The sequence below is a fragment of the Athene noctua genome, chromosome 11, assembly GCF_965140245.1.
Source record: "Athene noctua chromosome 11, bAthNoc1.hap1.1, whole genome shotgun sequence".
NCBI classification, from domain to species: Eukaryota; Metazoa; Chordata; class Aves; order Strigiformes; family Strigidae; genus Athene; species Athene noctua.
Genome location: NC_134047.1, coordinates 12,641,757 through 12,653,982, shown reverse-complemented (window position 1 = coordinate 12,653,982; position 12,226 = coordinate 12,641,757). Strand labels below are relative to the sequence as shown.

Sequence of the window (12,226 nt, the reverse complement as noted above, 5' to 3'; positions counted from 1 at the left end):
ACCGTGCTTCTTGCTGCTTATTCTGCTTGGCACGCAAGGGCTAGTCAAGGTCTCTGAAGAAACATCCAGTCTTTGGGGATCCTTGACAAGGAAAGATCACCGTGTATCACCGATGGCTTTAGTAATGGTACGTACCTAGAGTGAGCTGAGGAGTATTGCTGCTTCTTCACTGCCTTTGTTGCTAAACAGTAACACATGAGTTCATATCAAATTAAGCTGACCCGCATAAAACCTAACGGGAAAAAAAAAAAAAATCAGTAACCTGATTCTTCTCCCTATCACTAATAGTGGTTAATCTGCATTTTATAGTCATTCATTATCTTAAAGTACAGGCACACAAGCTGAAAATGAATACATTACTGCAAATTGCCACCTGTCTGCTAACATGTATAACGAAGTGCATATTCACTCTTAGCCCATTGCATGTGTGAAATTGATGTGATCTCACTGCTGGCGTAGATTGAAAACGTGCATTGGAACTGTTACTGCAGCTCAGTATATTGACAGAAAATAATTTGCTAAGCCACTTGGTTTCTTTTGATCACATACTAATATATTGGTTACATTTCCCTTTGTATTTATAGTTTGCTTCACTTCTTGACTTTTCTGGTGCTGGTCCAGTACAACCTTATTTGGTTCATGTTTTCCACATAAATAAGGGAATATTTTAACCTTTTCATTCTCTTTCAACCCGTTTTTGTCTACCCAAATAGACTTAAGCCTGGCCCACTTCCAATATGATCTTTAATCAGGGAGTTGAACTGTGTCCTACAGAAAAAAACCCACATTATACATGATAGGTATGTTAAGTACAACCTTCAGGAAAAAACCCTATGATTTAAGGTTGCTTCATGGCATGTTTTCGTAGCTTCAGAAGAGCTAGATTTACATGGACAGCTTTAACCTTCCACCTAAGTGAAGAATGAACTGAAGTCCTCTCCTGTGGTTTGATTTAGTGGGTCATTTTTAGTCTGGTATATTGTAAGATACAGGATTTCCTGAGTGCAAAGCAGCTTCAGAAGAGGAGATCACAACAGACCAAGCCCCCTTTTAGCTTTGCCTCTTGACACCAGCAGAATTCTCACCGGTAACAGACCCCTAAATACGGTGTTAGAAACCAATTTGTTTGCAGTTCTGCTGAGTGAGAGCACCAAGAGAGCTGCAAATGGTTTACATTTCCATAGGGTTTTACGCCATAGAAACAATCCTCCCAGCTCCTCCAGTACCCTTTAGTTACTATTTCACTATGAAGCCAGACCAGCCTGAACTCTTCTGGTTTAATTCTTGCTGTCAGTGATACATGTAATTATGTACAGTTTAAAATAGTGATACTGGAACATTTAGGTTCCAGTATGTTTGGAAAAAAAACTTAACACTAAAGAAGCGTTTCAGAATATGCTAGACAGTGACTTCTGAAACCTTTTTAAAAAACAGCACTCCCAAGAATTGAGGGGACCTCAGAAGGCTGAATTAGCAAAACCAAACCCAGAAACTGAAGTGACTAAAAGCAGCAAGGAAAATAAACAACCTGCATTTCACCTTTCAATCCAAGGGATGGAGATAAACAGGGTATGCACAAATATGACCTTTAAAATGTTATGTAGACAATTCTGTTCAGCTCAGCAAATACGCCAAAGAAGAAAACCTGTACAAAACAAAAAGGCTTTGGCCATCTCTACTTTTAGGCTAGGGGGGTTTATCAATGCCAGTTACTCCTGATCTTAAATGTGATCAGCCACAACTGAAATAGACTGAAATCAACTGTTGGCTTGAGCTGGCAGTCTTGTACTCTAGTATACATATTAAACAAATGAACATTTCTGAGAAATAGTAATTCTACTGTCTCTTAATTTCTGAGTTCTTGACCTTAAAATATTAGCATTTCTTTTCAATTCCTTGCACAGACCTTGCTACTGACCTGTAAATAATCTGATAGGTTATTTTGTTGGATAGTAATTAGCTAAACTCCTTGGAGGCTTATTTACTTCAGAAAATAAAATCTGATCTGTACCTGGTTTTATTTGTTTCCAGAAACAAAACCAAACCAATGCTCCGTTATGCTTTTGTGAAGTTTGCTCCCATCCACCATGTTACCTGGCCACCTAATGACAAAAAAATAATGCTAATACTGGCAACATTTGCTGCAATAATAAAAATGTACTATCCTACCAACACTGCTAAGGAAGGTGATGCTTTTTCCACCCCAGAAACTAAACACAGTGCTTTGGCTCTCTAAAACAAGTAGGCACTCTCTAATATGCTAAATGTGTTCTAAATAATATTGCTGTGTTAGTCTGTCATCCTTAATTGTTGCCAGTTTTGTCTCCCTTAAGAAATGGTACTTAATCCCTCTAACATTTGTACCTTTTCTTGGTGCTAACTTTCAGAGTTCCTGAATAACTTTACTGATGTTTACGTTAAATTTTTGCTGCCTTAGCTTCAGGTCATCATTCTCTGTCCTGTCACCATATGAAATGGATTATGCGATCCCACAGGAAAGGAATTAACAAAGTAAGGGAGATATCCTAGGTTACCTTGAAGACAGTTAGAGCCGCTGGTTATGTCTCCTCAGAGAAATCTCCTTGCTAAATTATATAAATGTAGTTGTCTGTGTCTTTCTATTGCAAAGTCTTTATTCCAATGCCCTCAAAGACAGAAACTCTCCAACAAATGGCATGGTTTATTATTGATCACCAGTGAATAAGTAACTTTGAATAGCACAAAAGGGTGCTAATTTTCTCTCAAGAGTTTCACATTCTCTAACCAAAATAGTGACATTCTTGAGCTTCAAAAGAAAGTTTGGGCTGCTTACACTGTTCAAGAGAAAATTCTCCTAAGGATTGAAGCTAAGACTCCCATAGCCATCTCCATGAAAACCAAGTAGCACACTCAGAGCAGCAAGAAAGAGAGTGGGACATCTTTTACAAGACAGATCATCCAATCAAGAAAAGCTAATCTGGGTCTGATACTACAAGTCCTTGTATAAAGGACAGAGAGCAACTAATCTGAGCAGAGACACTGCAAAGAAGCCAACTGATTTATTTGTCTCAGAGCTCATATTATGGAGATATGTACTTCAAAGCTGTATCTTCCAGCAAAGAAAGAAGTATGAGAGACTGAGCTAATTAAATTGGCAATGAAGATAAATGCAGAGTAAACAACCTCACAGAATATATAAGGCTTCTGAAAAGAGTTACAAATTAAGTGGCCTCATTGCTGTTCTCCAGATAACCAACTGGTTTTAGTGGAAAGATGGCAAGGAGAAGGTGGCCTTAAGGAAGCCCTAACCCTGGGAAAATGAACCAAGTTGCAACTCAAACAGATAAACTGGCTGAAAATGAATGAGAAAGAAGTTACAGACTCTTTACTTGTATCAGATGATAAGGGAATTTCATACATTTTTTTACCCTAAGGACAAATTAGCCACCTCAGTTGGACATAACAACAAAATCATTTGTTACAGACAGGGTGAGATCTACCTTACCAGTCTTTCAGGAAGTTGAAAAACTCCTCCTAATTGTTTTAGCATGGGATTAAGCTTATCTAAATACCCCTCAGGTTTGTATTTGATGCAATAGCAACAGTTCAGTCCCACAGAGGATTCAGAAAACTAATGCTCTGAGCACCCCTGTATTTGGAAGGACTTTACAGTCAGTATCTCTGGATCTGATGCGGACTCCTGGCATGCAGCCCCGTACCAGACACACAACGTCCAGAGACATGTGGACCATGCTGATGGGCTACACAGCCCATCTCAAGATGATGAACAAGACTAAAGCAAGAACTCCAAAATTACCTTCTGATGCCACTTAGGGCCCCTCTGCAGCCACTGGGGAGAAGGTGATGCCTTCCTCTGATGCACTAGAGAGAAGATGATGCCCCCTCGGTGGTGATAACCAATTTTGTCCACAGACAGGAGAGGAAATTCTTTAATAAGATGGTTCTGATACCTAAATCAAGTGCCTCAATCAACTTGTCTGAATGTTGGCATATGAGGTCAGGAGATGAAAGCCCTGTACTTCCATGGACTGGAAACAGAACAAGAGCTAGAAAGGTGAGTGGGTTTCAGAAACAGACTGCTGCAGAGAGAGCAGAGGAGGCTCTCAGAGGGATTAATTGTCATAGCTCCACTGAAGCCACTGGAGCGGTAACAGCTGACTGACAATCTGCCTCAGAGAGAACATCTATAGTCATATGAGCAGGATAAAAGATGTGCATAAATGTGGTCTGTGTCAGACACTCGCCCACAACTGCAAGGTTTCTCTTTAGACAGGTACCTCCATAACTGTTCTCTACAAGAGTCCTTAAAAGACAGGTGGCTACTCTTTGAGACTGAAGAAAGGATGAGATGAGGCTCTTGCTATAACCCTCTGCAGCAATTCTCCTCTTCCTACAGCTAAAACTATCTGAAGAAAACAGAACTGTAGGATTTCACACCCTGTACGTAGCTTCTGGTGCTGCCTGCCAGTTCCACTATTTACATGAATGTGCAAAACTGGTCAGCAAATTCGTTTTCTAGCCAGCAGAAGGGATACATTTTTGCTAGTGCTATCCCTCTTCTAATTATGTGAATGAAATAGGAAAATATGAAATTCCTTTTTAAGAACTGTGAAATAAAAAGAAAATTACTCCCATCAGTTTCCCATCAATTCCAGCAAAACCAAGATTTACCCTTAGAAGTGCTTAAAAAAGCATGCAAGGTCTTTGTTCTTATGCTGGGTTTGATTTTAAGTTACCTAATGTAAGGTCTCTTGTTAATAAAACAGGACATCCTTTGATAGCATGTTTATGAAGTATTCAGTTTATTACACAAAATTAATAAAAATCTGTAATGGTTCATGTGAGAACCATGACAGTGATTACTCTTAAAACCAGTACTATTATTATGAAGACTAATAAACAAATACTGATTAGAATCAAAAGAAACCAATGAATTTTCATATGATAGTGTTTAAGGGAATATATACAATTTCTTCAAATGCCTTCTACACATATGCTGGTCTGGTTGTAGGTACTCTTGTCCCATATGCCTGTGGATTGGTGACATTTATATTGTTATTCTGTGTGTCTGTAAATACCCTGTCACTTCCAAATTAGATCTGTTTCTTTTTTCACACTGATGTGAGCTTACAAGCTCCTTCTTCCTAGGTAAAATGAAACATAACCCTCATATGTTCATTGATGTGATGCCCAAAACCGAGCTACAACACAGAGACAGATTTGCATGTTAAAACAAAAAGCATGGAACAATAATCACAGAATCACAGAATGGTTTGAGTTGGAAGGGACCTTAAAGATTATCCAGTCCCACCCCCCTGCCATGGGCAGGGCCACCTTCCACCAGCCCAGGTTGCCCAAAGCCCCGTCCAACCTGGCCTTGGACACTGCCAGGGAGGGGGCAGCCACAGCTTCTCTAGGCAGCCTGTGCCAGGGCCTCACCCCCCTCACAGGGAAGAATTTCTTCCTTACATCTACTCTAAATCTACCCTCTGTCAGTGTAAAACCATTACCCCTTGTAAAAAGTCCCTCTCCAAGAGGGACAAGAACAATCTTGAGACAGTTACCAACACTGACATGTTTGGTCATGAAGGTTCCAAAGCTACTGATTTCCTCTACTAGTGCCCTCAGGGCCCTGACACAGGCCTGAGAGATTATTTATAAATTTAGTGGCCTCATCAAGCCTTTACCTTTGAACATGTGTGAAGAATTTTCCTAATTACTGTAGCTACATCCAATAGCTACATTGGATGTAGCTACAATAAATGGGAAAAGAAATGGTATAAGCTGAGATCTGGAGATCAGGGTATCCAAGTTCCAAACCCAAATGGGACATAGACTTTGCCATATCTGGGGGCGTAGGGGAAACACCCAGAGGAATTTCAAATCTTCACAAATAGATGCTTGTCAGGGCTTTGCCTGTTAGCAGTGCCCAATACTGCTAACAGCTCCAATCTCCAAGCTTTTCTCGCTCCCACAGATATCAGTTCACAACAATGCCCAGATGAAATAATAATTTTATTTTTTTTACCTCTTTGCCTTGATATTGCATCTAAGAAAAAGCTCCATGCAATTTTCTTAGGTGTATTACTCTCTGCACTTCAGTCCTTTTGCGACAGCTCTGAAAGAGCTATGGCCAAGCTGGTATTTCTCAGCTCCTAAGGAAAGCACAAATAGTCACAGAGACGCTCATAGAAATAGGTCTCAAAAAAACAACAGGCATAAAGAACAAACTGAAATTTGGCTCTAGACAGACATATACTAAAACAAGGACTGCTGAGATGAAAGGACAAAACAATGAGTGAAACAGAATCTTGAGGGCCTTGTCCTCTTTTTATTTATGCCATACTAAGACATACCAGACAACAAAGTTACACTGATACAAAAAAGCCAAGTTTTTGTTTTCTTTGTGATTAAATGTGTCAAGCAAAGGAATGAGTTGTATACAAGAAATGTACAATTCTGTCTGAAATACCCCATTTTCTTGCCTTTAAACCAGACTGCAAGGTAGTAATTTAAGGAAAAAAAACCCCGTCATCCAAAATCACCAACTTCTGTTTATTAAAACAAAAAATGCTCAGCATCTTGGGACTGTAATGAGAACAAGAGGTTTATTAGCAAGTCTGTTTTCTACTCAACAGTCTAACTAGTTTCCTGCTGTGCTGTTTCCCTAATAGGCCTGTGGATTAAATGCAAAGTTTCCTCTACTAAATGAGGCTTCTGAGTAATGCTGGAAAAGACCATTTATTTCGATGAAGAGAAAGGTTTTTTTAAAAAATAAGTTGTTTAAGCCCTTTGCTGTCCTCTGGTTCCCCTGGAGAATTCAGAGCCAGAAGCAAAGACACAGAGAAACAGACTAAATCACTGGAGGCTGGACTGGAATTTTCTCTACCTATTTTGAAGACTGACATGGACAAAGCGGTGGTACGAGCGGCACACGAGAGGCCAATAGCAGAATAAGTGCTGCAGCAAGTGCTATTAACTCCTTCTTCCTCCAGTTACTGATCTAGCTCTGCCAGACTTTTCCAGGTTTTATCATACCAAATATTTCATTTGTTTCCACAGACATTTGGCTTCTGCATTTCCTCTGCCTCTCTTCTATTGCCTCTACAAATCGACTGTTCCCGCTCAGTCTCTCTTCCTGCTGTTCTGCAGTTTTTCCCCCCTCCATGCTCTGCCACCTTCCTTCTGTTCTCCCTTCATGCAGCATCATGTTTGCCCAAATCTGTCTAGATAAGTCTTGCACACTCTATTTCTGTCTTGTACGCCCATACTGGATTGTGCCTTAGTTTCTCTGTTGGCAATGCCAAACCTCAGACCCACAAATAGTTCCTGGTATCATAATACCCATCCATAAAAAAAATTATGCCTCAAAACTATTAAGTGATTTTCATGACATCTGAATCCATAATTCCTGACTGCAGGAGCTACATGGATAAGATAGATGAAATATTAAGGTAAGTTTTAAAGAAAATCTGTTGCGAAATACATTTTCTATGTGGTGTCACAGTTAAAGGGAGCTCCTTGCCTCTTCCCATTTTGCTTTCTTACTTGTACATGGCACTGCTTGGCCAGGGAAAGGGCCCCACCAACATAAAATTCAGCCCTCTCCAAAGGGGCCGAACATGTGCCATTAACTCTGCAGGTCCTGAAGACTGTTCCACACACTCATCCTCTCTGAACAGCCACTGCAGGGAAAACAAATGGTTTATGTCAATATACTCTGGAACATATTTGGCTTGATTACTGCCAGTATTAGCAAGGAATTAACTCAGGCTAACCTCCTGGTATCGAAACACAGCTTCCCCTTTGTCTCTGTGCTCATACTTCTTTTTAAGACCCTAACATAAATATCACCCTAAAAAACTTTTTTTGAGACTGTGCACTAAGAGCAGGTAATAAAAGTTGCTTTCTGTGATGGTCTTTAAATCCATCTCTGAACCACTGCTGCCCAAAGCAGACTCTCCCATCCTGCAAACATAACCTCTGTTTCTCTGATCTAGCTAGGTACTTTGCTGCAGCTGTATTTTGAACCCCCACCAATGCTACATCAGCACCAAACTCAGTGATCAAATCAGGGAATAAAGGGTATTCTTCCCTTTTACCTCTACTACAGCAATCTTTGTATGGACAGTAAAATTTAACACCCAACACTCATCACAAAGATGAAGGCCTTTTGCTTCCAGCCAGTAGAAAAGATATGCTTTTTTTCTCTTCTGCTTCCGAGATGTGTTTTTAGTCCATGTAATGTGTCTTCTTAATTCAATATAATGCAAGCCACGCAATGAAAATTATGTTAAGACAAATGTTGTGGAGAAATCCTAAACTAGCCTGTGAACTAGTGGTGGCTTGCACTGGACATACAGCAAAAGGACCATTATAATCTTCTATATTACTATTTCAGACATATTTGGGGAAAATTTTTGTTGTGTTTAAAGTTCCTGGAGGGCTTGCCACTGCTTGCAGTGATCTTCGTTTCAGCCCAGCAAGAGCTGGCCTAAATCTTGAATAAGGTGTAGAAAAAGGAACAGATTAAGATTCTCATCTCAACTCCATCACAGATTTTCTTGATTAGTTCTGGTAAATCACTTTCATTTTTATTACTTCTACTTCCTGTTCTCAATCTGTGAGATAAGCATCAGCTCTTTTTCACAGGGCACTGCAAGGCTTTTTTTTTTTTTTAATGTAAAATACAATGACACCTTTTGTGGAAGGGTGGATAGACAATTGAATATATTTTCCTGGAGGAAAATAGCTTTAAAAAGCCAGCAAAATCTCTCTTTATGCCACATGAAAAACAAAGTTTCCTTTAGCTGAAAACCTAACGAGATTCCAGAATAGGCTGCAACATGTCCTCAGACCTGCCAAGAAAGTCCTGGACAGACAAGAGTTTCAGATTCTAGTACTAGTTTTCAAAGATTTTGCTTTTAAAGCTGAAGTTTTTATTAATGTTCTGTTGCTGCCCTTATCTGGTCTTGGAAGATGGTTGGGACCTCAGATGTCCTGCTTGCTAATCTGACTCGTTACAGGGCCCTTACTTTACTTGCATCATGAATAACACAAAGAAAGGCTGAAAGACTAATTTCAATATTATCTGCAGGGCTGTTTTTTCCTAAAACTTTTTCAAAGTTCAGAGAGGAAAAATACTTCAGTGTATCCATTTCTCGTGAGTGGTTTGAATCCAGTGGCAAGGAAAGCAATTCCTTTGAACCTGTTATTTTCACAGGGACAGCAGTACAGATTTCCCATATTTTATGGAAAGGGGAGGAATTCAAGGTTGTTTTCCTCAGTTAGAAATTCTGATGTGGGAGTAAGAGTAGGTTTCCATGCAGTTACTTTATCTGGTGTCTGTCAAACTATTAATCAACTTAGAAAAGTTGATTAATCAATGTAGAAACTGTTGAGAGAAGGATACATAAGAACTTCTAAGTCATTTTGAGGCTAGAAGTTGGTGTGAATAATCAGGCAATTCCAGGAATGGTAAAGATGAACCAAAACTGTCTTCACAGCACTTTAAAAAAGAGAGAAGTACAAGCCATACTTACAGCCACCATCACAACACACTAAGAGCTTGCTGTAAATTGAATTTCTCTTGGGAAGTGTCACAGCTTCATGGAGCTCAAGTTCAAGATGACTGTCAGAAGGCTGAGAGGGGTAGAAGCCATTAAAAACAAGGCTCCTAATCCTTTACCCAGGTCTTGATATATCCAGACTTGGACTACAAGCTGTATTGGTGCTGTTGCTGTGGAATTGTAGTGGTACCCTTCTCACTTCCTTTGTTTTCCCACCAAGAGAGCACAGTAAAATCAGCTGTTGTCCCTTATTCCCCCACAGAGCATGTCCACACATACTGCAGTCAACAAGCATGCCTTTATGGCACCAACTCCAACCTTTAATTTATTTCTCTAGCCTGCATGTAGGCAGAACTCATCAGAAAAGGAAATGAAAGGATTTCTAAAGCCCTGCTTTCCCTCCTCCTCCTCTCTGCTAGAAGCCCAACCCTGAGAGCACAGTCATACTGGACTCACACATCTGCATTTCTTTTTGCAGCTGGGACCCAGTTTTGGAGAGCACCAAATACAGCCACCACACCTGGGAAGCTAAACTGCTACTTTGCTTGGAACCAAGCTATAGTTGGGTGACATATTTAAATTCTTCTCAATTTTGGAAGAGGCTTGGAGGGGTTGGAAATCTTTTCTTGTCTCCTGAGCGAGGAATACGCTGGCACAGTAATTAGGGCTCAGTTTTCCACTGGAGTAGGCTTGTTATAAATTTACTAGCAAAGTTTTGTTAGTTTAAGTGAATAAATCTATTGTGCGTGGAAAAACTGACAAACATTTCTCATTACACAGGTCAGGCAGTAGTTTACCATTTCAGAACCATTTCCTTCCAACTCTCCTTTATGATCTCAGATAATGGAGAGCTCCTGTCAAACCACAGCTCTGCCAACACACTTTGTCCAAATTTACAACATTAGCTATGCTGTAATCCTCTGTCCAAACACTCCCTGGGCAGTGCACTTCCATCCATACCCACTCCTGTGTTTGCATGTTTGCCTCTTGAGCCATCTAAAAGCTCAGCAGTTTCATTTTAGTCCCTATTTGCACTAGCCAATTTATTCCAGGACCAAAAGATCTTGCACACAGGAAGGTGCACATATCATTTTGGCAGGATCCAGGAACTGATGTGGATTGAAGCTAGAATGGGATTTCCCAATTAAGCTAGACCTTGAGCTTGCAGTCCCCACATGGAAAAGCTAGGGCTCTAGCATGCTGCCCACGAGTTGCCCTGTATCTGTTCATACAATCACACTTGGTAGAAGCACAGGCTATCAATCCCTGCTTCAGAGAACATATCCTCCTGGATCCAGCCTTCAAAGAAGTCCCAGCGCTCAAGGAGACTGTTGCTTCCATCCTACAGTAGAATGACTATTTCTCCCTGTGCAAGGTATTGCAGCTGAAAGCCCTCTGCACGCCAACACCGAGGCCAATACCTAGCACAGTTGGCCCTGCAGTATTACATCTAACCTGTCAGAGCTCATTTTCAATCTCGTTATTCTGGGGGCTGGTGCGCTGCCAACTCATCTCCGATGGTTCAGCAGCACGAGCTCCCCTGGGGTGCGCTTTGTTTTCAGATGTCTCTCTCCAGCCTTACACAATACAAAGCTCTGTCATAAAGCCTGCGCAGAGAGCAAGATTTCTGTGCCTACGAGACACAAATCAGTGGCATGCATGTCTGGGTCTGAAAGTCTATGCCAGCCACTGGTCTGCCTGGCCTTGTAAGCATCTCTGCTTGGTCTGACAGTCCTGTATCTTGGCACACTGAACAAATCAGAAAACAGACTTCCTACAGAGGGGAAAATCCTTTGTGGAAATACAGGCTCCCTGTGTTGAACAGTAAGTAAATATGTAGTAGGTCAAATTAGCTGGAGTGGGTTTTAAATGTGTTTTCCCTCCCCTTTCTGCCCTCTAGACCTAGACCTTGCTTCTCGTGGTATCTTTTCTTGTAGCCCATATTAACAGTAGTGAAGTGTGTAAGAAATACTGTACATCTGTTACCTGTTCTTCCTGCCCACTCTCTGTTCACCTCCTCTGCATAAACAGGCAGACATGCCATGTTGTATGCATCAGCATGCACCAAGCAGAAATGTTTCAGCTTCAGGCACCTTAAAAAGGAAAGAAGACAGAGTTTAGGAAAGTCAAGTCTGGAAGCACACTCTGTCACCTTAAAACAGTCCACATAATATAATGATTCATAAAATGTGTACACATGGAATATTGCTTGAAGTTGGAAAGTAAAGTACTAAGTTTCCAATCTTCCAACAAGAAAGGAAAAAAAAGAAAAATAATTGAGACATACAGTGTTTTCTTGCCTTGCTAGAAGCTCATGAAAGACTCCTGTAAATTACATGTTAGCATTCCACCCTTGATAAGAAACATGCTCCTTTTTTGAAATGTGGTAGAAAGACCTACTTTCCATGAGTATGTAAGATGTGAAAGTCCTGAGAATGCTAAAACGAAAGGAGTGGTTACATATCTCAGTAGCAGAGTATGCTTTGGGCTTCATTACATACTGAATACAAATGTAGAACATGCAGCATCGAATTTGAAAGGATATCTCTTTAAGATTATAGGATCCCTCCTTTATCAGATCCTCTACTGTGTTTCAGATCTTGAATGGTCACAGTGCATCTTCATGTTTGATATCGGTTTGGTAAGAGATGGATTTG

At 40.5% G+C, this 12,226-nt stretch overlaps 1 long non-coding RNA gene across 1 annotated transcript in view; it reads right to left on the bottom strand.

The window, feature by feature from the left end:
- LOC141964778 (uncharacterized) overlaps positions 1 to 12,226 on the bottom strand; it is a 33,705-nt gene that overhangs the window by 2,502 nt on the left and 18,977 nt on the right. Inside the window, exons 6-8 of the long non-coding RNA XR_012634381.1 lie at positions 11,556 to 11,662; positions 6,029 to 6,155; positions 136 to 232 (exon numbers count right to left, since the gene is read on the bottom strand). This is a non-coding gene — a long non-coding RNA (uncharacterized LOC141964778). The remainder of the gene's footprint in view (positions 1 to 135; positions 233 to 6,028; positions 6,156 to 11,555; positions 11,663 to 12,226) is intronic.